We start from the raw sequence: 14,955 nt of genomic DNA, 5'->3' as shown, positions 1-14,955 counted from the left end.
ACATGGTCAAGTCTCAACATAGGGTACCTCCCCCTCTTTCTCAACTACTAATAATATGGAGGTTTTGGGAGAAAGTTGATGGAGATTCTATGTGTGATTTCTTCTAGTTTCTCGTGAAAGTTGGAGGAAAACAAAACAAAACAACAACACAAAAACAAAACCCTGCCTACTCAATCCATAATCCATATCCCACTCCCCTCAAAAAAACAAAAACAAAGGAAAGACCAAACCAAACTGAAATATTGTTTCTCTTTCTTTACTCTCCTATGGAAAGAGGCCTCCAAGTTCCCCTGCCCTTTGATTTGAGAGCTAACATTATAACAGTCATAAAACACTTTATGGATATGAAATCCTGTCGCAAAAACAATGACAACTATCCCCAATGAGTAACTAGGGCACTCAAAAGAGTGCATTTTTGTCCTAATCACCATTATAAAAGGGGAAGGATGTAACATGCTTTTAATCCAGTAGAGATATTGAAGTATGTATGACTCAAAGTTCAAATGACCGAGGTGTAACTTCAATAAAAATTCTGACAGTGTAATTCTGGCTCTGCAATAATATATGCTGATTGAGAACAGTGCTTTACAATTATTTAGAAAGTATCTTCCAAGCTCTGACATCTAGCCAGCAGCAGTCAGGGATCTGTGATGAAAATCCTTTGATTAAAACAACTCTTGCTTTGGAAAGTCTGATGAGTTATAATGTTGATGGTCAGAAGCCATGTACACATTTAACACAGACAGGTTATCCACCTAAATCATCTGTGTGCACTGAAAATTAATTGTCTTGAAAGAGTCCAGGGGAAAAAAATGCATTTTCACTCCATACAAATACTTTCGGATGAAAACGGTCATCCTGTCTGGGTATCGCTTGAAGATCATCCATAATAATTTGGCTGTGGTTGCTTCTGAACTTAGGATAAGATTACTTTTTTTTTTTTAACATTTTCTTCCTGAAGTTCCACAAAAACTTCAAAGATTATTTTGTTTTTGGTGGAAGGATACAGATGAAAGAACACAAAAGGGCAAAATATTTAACAGGACTATCTCCAGCGGGCAAGTTTTGTACTTTCTTTTCTTTAATTTCTTTCAGTGTTGGTGTAGAATGAGGAAGAAATCTACTCTGCCTAGGACGATTCGACAGCGTGAGGTAACATCGTTCAGGAGGGATAAATGCTTAGAATTTTGAAGATCTTTGGTTTTGCATGATTGGGGAAGGGTGATTTGATATCTTATGTGATCTATAGAGGTAATAGCTTCAGGACAAAGGAGAGGATTGATAAAATACTCTAGCCAAACATATTTAAAATAAAATTATTTTGATAAGAGTAATTCATTGCACTTTGAAAAGGCTAGAAACATTAACTTTCATGTTTTTTCCCCAAAACTAGCCATTAATTTTAAAGATGTCATCTTATATAATTAGAATTATGGAAATACAGATTACTGAATTAATTCACATACCTGCGTGCTTCGGATGATCTAAATTACTTACTTGTTTCCCAACGTGAGTCAGGATCATCAAACATAAATTTACATTGCGGAGAGTACCTATTGTATTTTATTATTCCACATATACTCATATTTAATTAAAATAGAAATGTCTGTACCTTGTAGATCACCTACTAACTATACCACACAAGTATTGAGAATTGTATTAGAATACCAACCAAGAGAAACAAAGAGTTGTTGAATTTTAAATAACTGAATATAAGCTAATTAACATATTTCTTATGGATTCTAGAGAATACCTCAAGTCCTTTGTGTGAAAAGACATAGCATAAATATGAATTAAAAAATAAACACTCAAGCAAAACTTAAAGCAGTAACTCTGAATATCTCTCACTTTCTCTGAAAGGGAATTTTAGGCAATGGGATGGAAAGTGCCCCTTTACTTTCCATCGGTGGGAATCGCATTAAGAAACGAAACAAAACAAAGCCTTGGCAGCAGTTCATTTAAAATGTGGAAGAGGGAAAGGCCTTCCAAGTTGCTGCCTGAATTGTGTAAGGAAGTAGATGCAGGTAGAACAACGCCACTTTAGTCTGTGATAGTCTGGGGCTCCTAGTACTACCTCTTTTGTTGTCCAAAGCTCTGAAACTGCACATCTTCTGCTGTTATTTCTGCCTTCCCCAGGGAGGTAAGAAAAAAAAAAAAAGTACATTTGAGGTTCTTCTATGCAAAGATATGAAAAATGAAATGCAGCAAGTCCCTAAATAAATATAACTATTGCCACTGAAGAAGCTTAATACGCTCTGTCATTTCCCCTATGGCCAAACTAAAGCTGTGAATGAGATGTTCCCCAAAGAAAATGAACTCTGAAGTACAGGGTAGACTGTGTTACACCGTTATTGGGAGAAGATAATGTGCAGACGATTTAATGTTAGTTGAAAATGGAATATTTCTTACAAAACCAAAATACAGGCATTTCCTGAAGATCCATCAAGGGAGCAAGAGAAGACATATGTGTTTGAGATGGAGAGGTAATATGTTTGCGTCTAATATATTTCCAAAATTGTCCTGGAGTGGTTCATCCATGTGAAAATATGGCCCCTCTCTTACTGTCACAATCCATAAGACTCCGAGTGATCTTCTGAATTAAGTCTGGTTTGAAGAGTTAAGAAAGGTTTTCACTCATGTCAAAATTTCCCTAGGCCTAAAAAATTACTTTGGAAATGAGAAGAAGGGGTAACTTGCTTGGTTGTGCTGTTTCTTCTCTTACTCTTTTCTGACATTCCAGTCAGATTTGGCAAGTATCATAAATTCTAAAATGCACTGTTTATACCATTTTACCATCTATGAGCTGTGAAAAACGCAGGACTATCCAGACACTCCATTTGTAAGAAATAGGAAAAAAAAAGGAGAAAAATAATATAAGCTATCAATAGGGTGACTCCTACGAATTCAATCTAGCACATAGTACAGATTGGGCATAAAGGAAGTACTTTATACTATTATTCGTTGTTAGATGAAATAATTTACCACTGTTTTTGTAAAGGCATATCATATTGTAACAGTGCAAATGTATTATTTGGTCTTAAACAATTTCCAAGAACTGGGAAAACATCTTCACAATTTAGGGGTCTCAAATATTGGTAGGTAGCATATATACGAAAAGCAACAAAATGATATTCTCCAGGAAAAGAAACTCAGCAAAGTTAGAAAGGAACAGGAAATCTCCAATGAATTTTCAGCCTCAAAGCATATGCTTAGTCAACATATGGCATGATATTTTATACTCTGAAGCCTTATTTTTGATTGACCAGATTTACACCAAAAGCCGGAAGAATCTGTTAGTCAGCCCCTATCAGATCTTCTTGATTTTAGCTACCATTAGCCAAGGTTTGAGTTTCATAGGATAGTTTCAATAGTGGACCAATGGCTTACCTCTTCTCTGTTTCTCACCCTGACAACAGCTGTAATATAAGTGTAACCACTTCCCATGACTGGTAAATACCAGAAATGTAAGTGGTAAGAGGACCTTGTTAATTAGAATACTGACGATAATACAACTTGGTCTGCAGGCTTATGACCTGCATGGTGGAAGACCAGCTGAGCTGTTGTCTCTGCAGCAGAAATAATACACAAGTGGAACAGCTACTGAGAGAAGTACTAATACGAAGTCAAGACTCTCAATGCAATCTCAAGACTCGTACTCTCACTTAATACAGAATGACTTAACTGACCACCTTTCTACCTCCGTTGGAAACATACATGCATGAGTGCATGGACATGTGCATGCACATACACACACATATACATCTTATAGATTTCTAAGGACCTGAAGGCTAATCATTTAAGAAAGCAATGACTGAGGCCATACAGCCTGTAAAGTTCTAGCTGATGTCCCCTGGCACGCATCTCTGGTCTTATAATCCACCCAGTGCCAGAAATTTCCCCATCGTTTTGCCATACTTAGTCAAATTCTATCAATTAGAGAGACCTCTGTTTACTAAACATTTGTTTAAACTGCAGATATCCCTATTACAGGATAATAAGAGTCTTTCACATATAAGAAGGAATTCAGCTCAAATAATTTGTTTCCTCCAGGACCAACTCGAGTTGTTCAAAAATCAATGTGCATTTTTTTTTCAACTGAATTCTGTTGTTCCTGGCACCAGATAAATGTGAGGTTTATCTGACTGAGGAAAGGAAGAGGCAGATTACCAACCCTGGAAAACAGATTACTTTGTGGGTACAGAGGTGAGTGAGGGAGATTAGGTAGGTCAGAGGAAATGCTTTAAGGCCATTGAGACAAATTTTGAAACAACACCCTCTGGGCACGTTCTATTTGACCAAAGTAGCACCAGACATATATATATATATATATCCGCTAGGACAGGTGAGTTGGTTTAGTTCTTTTTTGCAGCAGAAAGATGGCAGTAAAAACAATGAGATGGTATCAGGTAAGGAGACCAATAGATAAGCCTTATAGAAGCACAGTACATATCAGTATTAGTTGACAACACTCTTAGGTGGTGAACAATCACCACGATTACATTTTCAAATAAGAACAATATGCTGGGGAAAAAAAAAAAGGGCTATGCTTTTGGTAGACTTAGATATGTTTCAATCATAATGAAACTATGACTAGTTGTCAAGATTTTACATTTTTATAAGCCACTTTAAATCATTTTTTGAATAAGATAGAATATAAATGAAAACACATTAATTTAAAAGTGTTATTAAGAACATAGTAAATATTTTATAACTGGTCCCATAAAAGACCTAATAAGTGACTATTCATTTGGCAAGAGAAGATCTGCTGAAAGATAAAACAGTCCACCTAGAAGACCTATAGACCCATATATTTTCATTTCAATGTCAAATCATAACTATGCCTTCTTTTTTCTTAATTCCTACATTTTAGTCACCTCTTTAATGGAATCAACTCTAATTTTAAAAATTCTATATTTAAAAAGGGAGCTCAGTTTACTCATATTAATACATTTTAAACTTAAATTTTATTTCCCTTTTCCTCAACTCAGTAGAGATATTTTCAGTTTTATTTATAGTCTGACTGTGATTTTCTCACTTTATACTGTATAAAATCATGTGATTATAACTGAGCCCCCCCCTTTAGCAGCCAAAGTTGATTTGCATCAATAACATCCAGTAAATCCCAGGACAGAAAATGAGATGAAAGAAAGATAAATGACATTATAATTAACTGCTATCAGAGAATTAACATTTCTCATCTAATTTTCAGTCTCATGTTTACATTTTTTCTATTTATCCATATTTGAAAATTATTTGTAGCCAAACATTTTTTACACTTGATTCATTTTCTTTTATCCAGAAATAAGCAATTGCATGTGTAAGGATTGTTCCTGTAACATTTCGCATGAAATTTATCCTGTAATTTCTTCACCAGATCTCTTCTGTAACCATTGTGTAAGAGTTCTCTAGAAGATTATCCAAAAAAGGTGACCATGACAAAGGGGTTCCACCTATCATTAGCAGTAGGAAGTAATGTTATAAGGCAGCGTTTGCTTATTCATAAACTGCCTGGCTTACAAGTGTGAATAGTGCCTTGTTACATGACCTAGCCAGAGCCAATTCTCCTTTTCCAATTCATTCCTAAAAGCATTTCTCTAAGCCATCTACATAGAGATTCATGTTTTAATTGGAAAATATTCTATTATATACATTTTCTATGCCCTCTCTACTTGGATGCAGCATCTTCCAATTGCATTGGGGGCTTGACCCTTTTATATATCAGTAGGAAATCAGTAGGAAATATATCCCTCCCTCATTCCCTCCCTCCTTTCATTTTTCCCTCTCTCCCTTCCTCTCTTTCCCCTTCTTTCCCTCCCTCCCTTCCTCTCTCCCTTTCTATTTCAAGCCATCTGTATAATGCCCACATTAACTATTGGGAACTTAATGTATGTTGCTATGTTATCATTTTACATGCAAGAGAATAGAACATGGAGTGGTTAGACTGTCTATCAAAATTTAATAGATAACAATTCAATGCAAATGTTTTACTCTGCCAGCCAATTACTCATTGATTAAGTCTATGTCAGGATGCCTGGGTGGCTCAGTTGGTTAAGCGTCTGCCTTCGGCTAAGGTCATGATCCCAGAGTCCTGGGATCAAGCCCTGCATCGGGCTCCTTGCTCGGCAGGGAGCCTGCTTCTCCCTCTCCCTCCTGCTCCCCCTGCTTGTGCTGGCGTGCAATAAATAAACAAATAAATAAAATATTTTTTAAAAAGTCTATGTCTCCTTTCACTTAGGATTTGTGCTAAATAAAAATGGAAGCTCTCAATTATTTATTCAAAGTAAAATAGATAAATAAATAACCACTTACTAAAATAGATGGAGGTACACATTTTTAGCACCATAAACTATTTCAGATAAAAAAACAACTTTCATTTGCAGCTTAAGTGTCTAAGAATTTCGTTGTCAACAAAGTAAATCCTTAGGTGCCAGGGTTCTAGGCATTAGAGTAACCCACAAACACTTGAATATTGATTTAATGCCATCAGACTTCTGGAAGAATAAATAATACATACACTTTCCTTATAAATACAATATTCATACAACTACAGGACACATGCTTTCATATAAAATATAACTATGACAAAGTAAATTCCATAACACTTAAAGTAATTTATGTTTTTTTCTTTTCCCAAAAATGCTCAGGCAATGAGCAGTTACAATGTTTATTCTACTTTTTTTTTTTAAATGTAACTCATGCAATAAGACAAAATAATTTATATCTCTGACATTTGGACTGTATGAGAGCCCTGAAAATAGTTCATCATTTTAATTACTAATGGTGCTGTATATATCACACATTTCCTTAGAGAAAACCACTTTGAAATCTCACAGTTATTTATAATAAATCCTTGGCATTAAAAAAAAAAGTCCATATTACTAAAATGCTCCTTTTAGTGCCCCTCAGTTTATGAGTAAAATTCAAAAACATAGTCATCCTCATCACTGAATCTCATAAACAAACTGCAATTTGAGGTAAAAGCAAAATGTATACTAAAGCATCGAGGCCATTCCTGAATGAAAGACATCTTTGGAAAATGTTAGTGATATTTACACCACATTAAAGATGATTCATTGCTTTCTTAAACTTTCTGAACCATCTAATTTTACCAATCTAGTGCTTTGAGCCTCACACTCTTGAAACAATAAGCAGGCTTTTTTACCCCTTAAAAAACCCAACAAACATTTAAATAATTGATATCTTTTTGAAGTAGTGTTCACTCTTAAGGGTTACATTAAAGTGAAACGGCCAGCATACATAACTATGTTTGGAAAAATATATTATTACATTCCTATTAAAATATGTTCATGGTTTATCTGTTCATCATACTTTTTATTTCTTAAAAATGTATTCTTAAATTGGTTATGAGATAATTATTCTTTTGCCAGTCATTATTTTAATAATAGTAATGATTTATTATATAGAAGTATTGGTATACTTTTTCTTGATTAAAAGAGATAAATATCATAATTCTCTCTTAAAAAAACAGACAAAAATGCTATATTCTTTAGAAGTACTATGAGATCCCATGATCACTTATTCAGTTGTAAACTATTTCACTTCCAGATTGAACAAATTTATTTTGTTAAAATATTACTAGAACTTTAAAGTGCTTGGCCAAAATTACATGAAAAACTTTTTTTCCACATGACTTATAACAAATTCTTCTGAAAACCGAAAGAGGCTTGTTAGATGGAATATGACTCAGCCATAAAAAAAGAATGGGATCTTGCCATTTGCAACCACTTGGACAGAGCTAGAGAGTATTATGCTGAGCAAAATAAGTCAGAGAAATAGAAATACCATATGATTTCACTCATCTGTAGAACTGAAGAAACAAAACAACTGAGCAAAGGGAAAAAAGAGAGAGAGAGGCAAACCAAGAAACAGACTCTTAACTCTAGAGAGCAAACTGACAGTTATCAGAGGGGAGGTCGGTGGGAGGATGGGTGAAATCAAGGATGGGGATTAAGGAGCACATTTGTGATGAGCTCTGGGTGTTGTATGGAAGTGTTGAATCACTATGCCATACACCTGAAACTAATATTACACTGTATCTTAACCCACTGGAATTTAAATAAAAACTTAAAAAAAAGAGGCTTGTTAAAAGGAGACTTTTGTTACATAAAATACATTTCACTTTCTAAATTTTCATTATTCTTTAAATCCAAAATAATGAATTGTTGTTTTAAATATCCATGGTTGTATTTATTTTGTGATATATAGTGTATTGATGTCACTATTAAGGCAACCTGGAAGGTCATAAATAGATTCTATGTTTTTTATATGTATTCAATATGTTGTTATGTTTACATAACTCTCACATATTCATGACATATATTCTGGAAACTTAAAAAAAAGAGCCTATCTGCCCAGTGAACCATAGAGCCATCGAAGAAGGATCCTTGGGCAGGTCTGGCAGGGTACTAGAAATTTCCTTTCTCCTTCACTCAGGATTCATTTCATGCACATGTAGTTTGTTCTGCTGAATTTTAACCTACCTCCTCCTCTCCTTATTTTCTCATAAAAATACCTTCTACCTATCACAGTTCAGCATATGTTTTCAGTATCTGAGGCATGACCACAATTTTCCTAAGTCCAAGTGTTGCAAAACATAACCAAATGATTTGATTCTTGCTTCTTTTCTCACTCCTACTGAAGCCAAAAATATTTGGATATTCTCCCCTAACCTAATGCAATCCAGCAGAGTTTGCAGTAAAGCAAATTAGTGTGTTAGCTGAAAGTTACTTTTCTGTTGATTTCCACGATAAAATTAGAACTTCAGTATCTTGGAAGAAAATGTCTTACGATATACTGAAAGATACTTACTATGCAAAACCTGTTTAATCCGCATATTTAAAGACTTATAATGTAAGCCTTTTTGATAACTAGTTCAGAAATAAGGAGAAAAGTCACTGATAGTATGGTGATTTATTGGGGAAAAAAAACTTTAAAATAAACCATCTAAAACACCTTTGTAAAGCCATCAGCTCTCCTAATCTCATTTTTTTGTTCTCATTTATAAATAGAGAAATCAGTAAAACTATTACATTTTCAAATATCTCACAAAATTGGAGCAATTTCAAATTTAGATCTACATTTTTTATTGTTTAACAAATATTTGTCTGCATTTTCTTCATTACTTGAACACATTGGTTTTTCATGGTGCTATGCTCAACAAAGATCACAAAGAATTAAAATCCTGAGCAATATGCATACAGTGTCTAAGGATATTTTCCCCCCTGTCAATTAGCTAATATCCTATTACAACCAGCTAATGTGCCTGTGTTAACAATTCTTTTTATAATCAGATGTTCTATTTATTTAATGGATGCCTGTTGTCCTGATTAGAGGGGACAGGCAAGCTTAAATATGATAGTTGAGTCTGGTTAATGCTTATGATTGGAAATCTTTGGTAACTTGCTCCGCTTTATTGACTATAAACTCTGGGGAGGTTGTGTCTCCAGCCACAAAATAGAGGTGATAAGATCATATTATGCAGCTCCTGACCTTAAGTTGGAATATATTTTTGACTGGTTTCACTTCTGGCAAAAGTTGTTAGTCGATTACAAAGAATGTCTGTCATGTCAAGCTTTACAAAAGGATGCCAACTTCCCTTCCCCTCCAGGAACACAGCAGGCTACACTACCTAGTGTTTTTCTGTTTCTTATAAATAAAATTGTGTGTTTGCTTTCCTATTTCATCCTGCTGATTCAAGATAAGTAGTGCATCTAAGGATACAAAAGAAAGTGTCAACTCACCAAGATCTATACTTTTAAGCAAGCTACTGCAATAAATTTGGTTACCTCCATACTGGGATTCAGGAAATCTGGATCACAGCTCTCTCACTGACTGAGTGACCTTGAAAAGTTACTTATTTTTTCCTAACTGGATTTCAAAATGAGGAATTTTCATAATGTCTTCCAGATAAAATAATTTATGATTCTATGTGAATGCTTTATGTTCCACACCTTAATAAATTGAAAACAATGAATCATTAAGTTACTTGAGCAAGTTGTCTTTATTACAATTTTTATTATAGTCAGTAACATTGCAATAGAAAAATAGCATTCACAATGAGGACAGAAGGTAGAGTCTCCGGATGCAAAAGAAGAGATGGCTCCACGAATAAAAATTAGGGACTTTCTCTCCAGAACAGTAGCACTGGTCAGATAAAAGCACTTTTCTAGAATGCTACAGACACTGGCTATAACAATCACAATGACTTGTACTGAAAATTCTCAATCACCAATTCCAATGAAATCTTTTGAGACTTATGTTACCAAATTCCAGTACAAAATTATCACTATTATTATGTCTGATGATTATCATGTAATCACAGACCGTTAGCATTGGAATTCATTTTGTCTAACTTGCTATCTTACGAATGAATTTCTTTAATAATGGTTTTGAGAAGTTAATCATGCAACATAAGTTTCAACATCCTTTGTGATACAGATTTCAGAACACAGACTATTCTATGGAGTGGATTTTATTATTTCTTAAGGTACAAATTTCATCCTTATATGGAAGCAATTTTCTCCCATTTAAGCCTACTGGCATTCCTTTTGCCCCCAAGAATCATAAAGATTGAGTTCAATCCTTTGTCTCTCTTTTGCATTAAAGTCCTTCAATTACTTCAAGTGGCGGTCCTCTCTTCAACCTGTCTTCCTTAGAGCACCAAACACTTTTCTTAGATTCACCTATTTTTAAAAGCACAATTCTCAGTATCCTTCTCAAGAGAAAGCTCCAGAAAGAAAAATAAATTAGCACATGATATCTCCAAAGATTACATCCCTGATCTAACTTGGTCTTTGATGAGCATACTATATCTTGGGGAGGTGAAATATAGTTTTATTGGCAAATCTGGAACAAAACTCTAATTTCTAAAATTCCTTGTCTTCCATACTCTGTAGAAAGTTGGAAGTCACTTTAAAAACAAGCTAGTCAAATTCTTCATTTTAGTGAAGTACATGAGATCTTGAGAGGTAAGTGATTATCCAAATATACTGCATTTCACTCTCCTCTTTCTAAAATACTAGAAGACAGAGTGAAAGATATTAAATTGGAAATGTTGCACATAGAATACATCTTTAATAGCAGTGATAGACAAAGCAGATAGAGGTTTTCTGTTCTTGAGACTATTACTTCAGAATCTTCCATATAATCAAATAACCAAAGGATATTGCTTTGGGAATTGAATCTAAGAAAAGCAGAACGAGGGGCTTATATATTCATACAAATTACAAAGCAACACTTAGTATTAAAGAGAAAGAATTTATGTAGACACTGGAGCTTTTGAGAATATAAAGTCAAACATTATAATTACCATATGGAAAATGTTCATTAAGATTATATAGGTTCATATATGAAGCACATCTGAAAATGGAAATCTTGGGGGGGGTCAGGGAAAAGCCATGTGGCATAAAAAGTATTCTCTGCCATCAAATTAATTAAATTTCCAGGTTCTAGTAAAGGCCATATATTCTGTGTAGGCACTCACTAAAAGTCAGATGTGCAGGGCCTCGGAGAGAGTGCTATAATCTACTCATAAATAGAACTCACCGAGGAACACTGACAGCAGTTTGGCATTAAGGAGCACTTTATATAAATGAAAAATTTACTTTGCTGTAACTTTTATTAGGGAAAGTCCATCTCTGACAGGGAATCCTTTATACATCTTTCAATCCTATTCTGTTCTACTTTGAGCTTTGTGTAACATACTATTCCATGTTAGCATAGTCAGTAAGGTCAATAATTTAATTGAGAAAATAAAATAGTTTTTGTTTTGATTTTGTTTTGTTTGTCTTTTACTTCCACTGATCCACTGATGTTATTGTCCACTTAAGGATTTTTTTTTTTTTTTTTTTTTTTTTTTTTTTAAGGTACCCTTAAAAAAATGTGTTAGAATGATGAACGGGCTTTTCAGAAAAAGACCCATCCCGGGCATCAACCAAAATAAAATATGTATTCAATTAAAAATAAAAAGGTAAGACTGAAAATTCTTTTGCCTTCATTAAATGTTATTTTAAAAATATTAATTCATTTTTCTATCTTTTTTCATCCATTTTTATACATAGTGGTATTATTTATTTTATTTTTATACCATACTATCCACTATCTAAACCATACCTTTATTAATGTAAAAATTCAGATCAAAGCCATATGCTGTTTTAAACTGCACCTCCCTTTTTTTCTCTGAAGGTATTCAAATGGATTTTCCAGGCTCTTCAAATTGACCAAATATGAGAATATAAGCTGTGGGAGCCCATCCTGAATTCCTTGTTCTATAAAAAAAAAAAAGCATTTGCACTAAATGAATGATAAAGGATTTGCAACCAAGCAACATAGAACAATTAGGAGAACTAGGGCTTTCACCTAGAAAATAATATATAGAGAAACACTATATATGTAAACATTATGACGGAGGGACTGTCTGAATTTATGTCTTGGAAATACTTTCGTTTGGAAAAGGAATATAACTTATTATGTGTTTTCGCAAGGAGAAAACCCAGGATAAATGGATTCAAGTTACAGGAAGACAGATTTTGGCTCAATATAAGAAAAAGTTGAGAAGTTAAAGATATCCCAAAATAGAGTGAGCTACCTCTGGATTTTGTGTCACTGGAATTATTCAAGCAGAGATGAGTAATTCTTATAATGGCGTCAAGGGATGCATGCACAAACTAAGACTAGATTGGTTCACTATAATCTCTCTTAAAATTCCATGACCAGTTCAGCAAACACTTATTCTATGTTCTAGACACTTCACATTAAAAAAAAAAAAAAAAAAAAAAAAAAAAAAAAAAAAAGATAGGAACAATATTCACAGAGCTGATAGATTAATTAATTCTATGATTATCCTGATAGAGAGTATGGTGAGGAGGGATATTCTGACTTGTATCCTAATAGAGCCTTGACTCAATTGTATTCTCTAGGCACACTCCTTTTAGTTCTAAATACTCCAAGTTAATGCTGAAACCCTTATCTTGCTCTCAAAAGCACTATTCCCCCAGAAAAAGTCCTAGAAATATGCAGTGTTCCCAAATCAACGTATCTTAACTTGCCCTTTTTCTTTCCAGCACTTTTACTTCAAAGGACTTTCTAAGAATGAAGGAAACACACATTCATAAATAAAGTTCTTTTTCTATTCCTGCATTGATTTTGTTTTCCCTCCCAGTTTTATTTCATATTTTTTAAAATCTTCTCAATGTCTGTGGTTTTCAATGATATGTTCCCTTCGATTTTTTATTGCTTTTCAATTTTTTTCATTTTTCCAGACTCTTGTGGTTGCTTTATTCTCAAAAACATTTTTTTCCCTTCTTGGTTAATCCCCTTAATCTCATCGATATTTTAATCTCCACTTTTTTCTTTCTTTTCTTTTCTGGTAAACTGATAACACTCTTACCTATATGGTATGTGTTTCTTTTATTTTCCTATAATATAGAAAAGAATTGCTCTGGTTACCTTTCCTCAAAATCTTAGAATGCATTGGTTGAATTTTCTTCCTTCCATATGAGATGCAAATATATCTATACTTCTTAACATTAGATTTGGTAAATTTTATAAAATTAAAATTAGCTTTTTTCTGCATTTGCAATTGTTTTATACCTACTTGGTTTTTAATTACAGGTCTCCAATTTGGGAGAAAATAATGAATTACTTTGCCTAATATATTATACAGTGAATAATCTATGAAGCTAATAATGGTCAAGAGGCACACACCAAGTGGGATGAAAGCAGAGTAGAGGGAACTATGGATGAGGGGAAAGGTCCACATGCAGGTAAGGAAGATGAACGACTGTTACGTAAACATACACTCATTTGTCCAACATTTAGTGAGTAACGAACACTGTGGACATAGAAGAATTCATAAAAGATAAGATGAAATCATTGTCCTCTACTAAGTCAGAGTTGAATGTGACTTAGAGTCTCAGCTTTGCTTGGGAGAGAACAAGAAAAATTACAGAAGGCACATCCTACCTTAGTCAATTCTGAGTGATCATGGCCACATTAGATTTCTCCAAGCCTCATTCTTTTCCTCTTAGATATAGATGATGATCATAATGTCTAACTCTATGTTCCTTTGCGTAGATGAATTAAGAAAATGGAGATGAAACTCATTAACATGATGCCTGACACGCATTAAACTCTCAGCACAGGTCTGCTATTATTGTTGTGAGCTTTCGAAACTGACCTGGGGAAAGGGCCCTCCAGATGGAGAGACCCAGTTATGTGAAGGCCTGTGGGTATGAAAGATAACACCATGTGCAGAAATGGGGTTATGGAGGACAACCAGTGATTTCAGAGCCTTATCAGAGAAGAGGCCATACATTCTTGAATGAAGATGAAATGGTTCAGCCTTCAATGGCTAAAGGTCGTATTGGCAAAAATGCATGTAAATCAAAATGATTTGTTTTGTTTATTGAACAAACAAGTCTTCATTATGCTACCACTTTAAAGAATATAACAAATAATGCTGCCGCACACATACACACCTAAAGGCACACTATTTTTTTAAGACACAATTACTATTTTGAAGCATCTGCCAACAATTTTCCTAGCCCAAAGGTAGTGTTCTAGTCATATGTCTCAAAATCCTGAGAGAGTCACAAGGGTGTAATGCAGAACCTGACATATCCCCAAAACAAGCCCCTGCAGGAGCTAGAAGGACGAGTTCTTCTAGTGAAAAAGGAAATCAAGGAGGTGGGTGTTTCCCTGTGATGAATAAGTACGTTTTATAGGTTATGACTCTGCTGGAGTTTGAGCCCTGAGGGAACCTAGCTCCTTTCAAAATACAGCAGCCTGAACAGAGGTATCTTGGGACTGCTTCAAATGCCACTAGCTGAACTGACCCCAAAAAAAAAAAAAAAAAAAAAAAAAAAAAAAAGTTTTGCAGAAAGCGATTAGAATACATTTGGCTCTCATATGTGAATATGTGGCTTTGTGGGGCAT

The 14,955-nt window shown here is 34.3% G+C and overlaps 1 protein-coding gene and 1 long non-coding RNA gene across 13 annotated transcripts in view; one reads left to right on the top strand and one right to left on the bottom strand.

Annotated features, from left to right (window-relative positions):
- Positions 1 to 14,955, bottom strand: part of PCDH7 (protocadherin 7) — a 415,867-nt gene that overhangs the window by 182,350 nt on the left and 218,562 nt on the right. The window contains exon 5 of one of the 12 annotated variants that reach the window (XM_036071948.2): positions 10,018 to 12,287. The exons of the other annotated variants lie outside the window; for them this stretch is intronic. The gene's annotated coding sequence lies outside the window, so the exon portion shown is untranslated. Of the gene's footprint in view, positions 1 to 10,017; positions 12,288 to 14,955 lie in introns of those variants that run through there. 12 annotated transcript variants of the gene reach the window in all.
- The window catches only part of LOC144381329 (uncharacterized), a 220,354-nt gene continuing 220,082 nt past the window's right edge, over positions 14,684 to 14,955 (top strand). The window contains exon 1 of the long non-coding RNA XR_013446305.1: positions 14,684 to 14,890. This is a non-coding gene — a long non-coding RNA (uncharacterized LOC144381329). The remainder of the gene's footprint in view (positions 14,891 to 14,955) is intronic.

This window comes from Halichoerus grypus, chromosome 3 (genome assembly GCF_964656455.1).
Source record: "Halichoerus grypus chromosome 3, mHalGry1.hap1.1, whole genome shotgun sequence".
NCBI lineage: Eukaryota > Metazoa > Chordata > Mammalia > Carnivora > Phocidae > Halichoerus > Halichoerus grypus.
This window is presented reverse-complemented; position numbering and strand designations above follow the sequence as displayed.